At 40.9% G+C, this 1,350-nt stretch overlaps 1 protein-coding gene across 1 annotated transcript in view; it reads left to right on the forward strand.

Moving 5' to 3' along the window:
* FBXL17 (F-box and leucine rich repeat protein 17) overlaps positions 1–1,350 on the forward strand; it is a 487,979-nt gene that overhangs the window by 290,788 nt on the left and 195,841 nt on the right. The gene's annotated exons all lie outside the window — the stretch shown is intronic.

A 1,350-nucleotide genomic window follows, 5' to 3' on the forward strand; every position in this document is an offset into this window, starting at 1 on the left:
AATTCCAAGATATTTATGTATTTATTTCCCCTAGAAAACCACTTTAAAATCCCTCCCTGTATAGATATGGTACAAAGTACTTATTTTTTTTCCTCAAATTATCCTTATAAAATTTAGAGATACTCTTGGGTGTTGTAAATTCCTGTCAATACAGTAGTTGGGGGGAAATTGTGGGTATATTAGCCTAGAAACAAACATCTTAGGATGTCAGACACCTGTCTGATATTCCCACTGCAAACATTTCATGCTCAAAATTGCAACCTGTCTATGTTTGGGGTGGTTCCTTTGGAGAACAAAACAGCAAAGCAAGAAGACAGAACACCTCTTTAGCCTTCTGCCTGTTGGCCCTGGGTCAGACCAGCAGAGAATGCCAAGACGTGGTGGATAGGAAGCCTCTGACTTGCCGTGCTGCTAAGACACCATGGCCTACCCTGGTGAGGAGAGGCCATCTCTCATTATCAGTGCAGCCACTTCTCAAGGACCTAGGATCTTGGAGCAGGATCTCAATTGCTCTGGGCTCTTGCTTCTTCATATGTAAATGAAGGAATGATATGACCTTTAAGGCCCAGCCATTTCTAATATCCAGAGATTACACCAATTAGTCTCATCTGCCCTGGGGCTATTTCTTACCTATACCTTTAGAATAATGCACTAGAGGTGTGGATCTTGGAGATAATGCCCTAAAGATTTCACTCTGTAGTAATTATCCTAAGAGAAAAAAGCACAGTGTGTTTCATACTCATAGATTATTTTCAGACTCAAGTCTGAAATATCAGAAGCTGTTCCCTAGAATATTAATAGGTCTTACCCTTGGGAAATACTTGATCAAGCCAAATGAAATAAGCCTTTGTTCTGCAATACTGCTCCAAGCTTTTTCTGTGCTTGAATGCATTGTGACCCAAGGATCTGAAGGTTCCACAATACAATGTTTTTCCAGTTGATTTGAGTGGTCTCCCTTTTTTGTGTGGAAAGTCTCTATGCTCTGAGAAACGATGTTTTTGGCTGTTTTCAGTCTATCCACAGACATATTCAACTAAATGATCCTCAGATATAGTTGAGTGTTCCTCTTCCTAAAACCTGCCCTTCTACTTTGCTTTGGCCTCCAGGAGCAGCTTCTGCAGGAGCGCCTGAAGGCATTGGGCTATGAGTTCAGGGTTAGGCAGAACTGTAGGAATGTCAGAATACTAAGAATCTGCAGACCAGGCCCAAATTTACCTGGTATTTTGAGTTCATTCCCTTCTCCCCTTTCTCATGTAAGAAAGTGTCCATGTAGACAAGTACTAGGTTTCTAGTACTAGGCTTATCTTAGCTTCTGAATTATTTCTAGCTTTAAGTTTTTTCTTGTAGGGA

This window comes from Lipotes vexillifer, unplaced genomic scaffold (assembly GCF_000442215.2).
Source record: "Lipotes vexillifer unplaced genomic scaffold, Lipotes_vexillifer_v1.1 scaffold1028, whole genome shotgun sequence".
Lineage (NCBI taxonomy): Eukaryota > Metazoa > Chordata > Mammalia > Artiodactyla > Lipotidae > Lipotes > Lipotes vexillifer.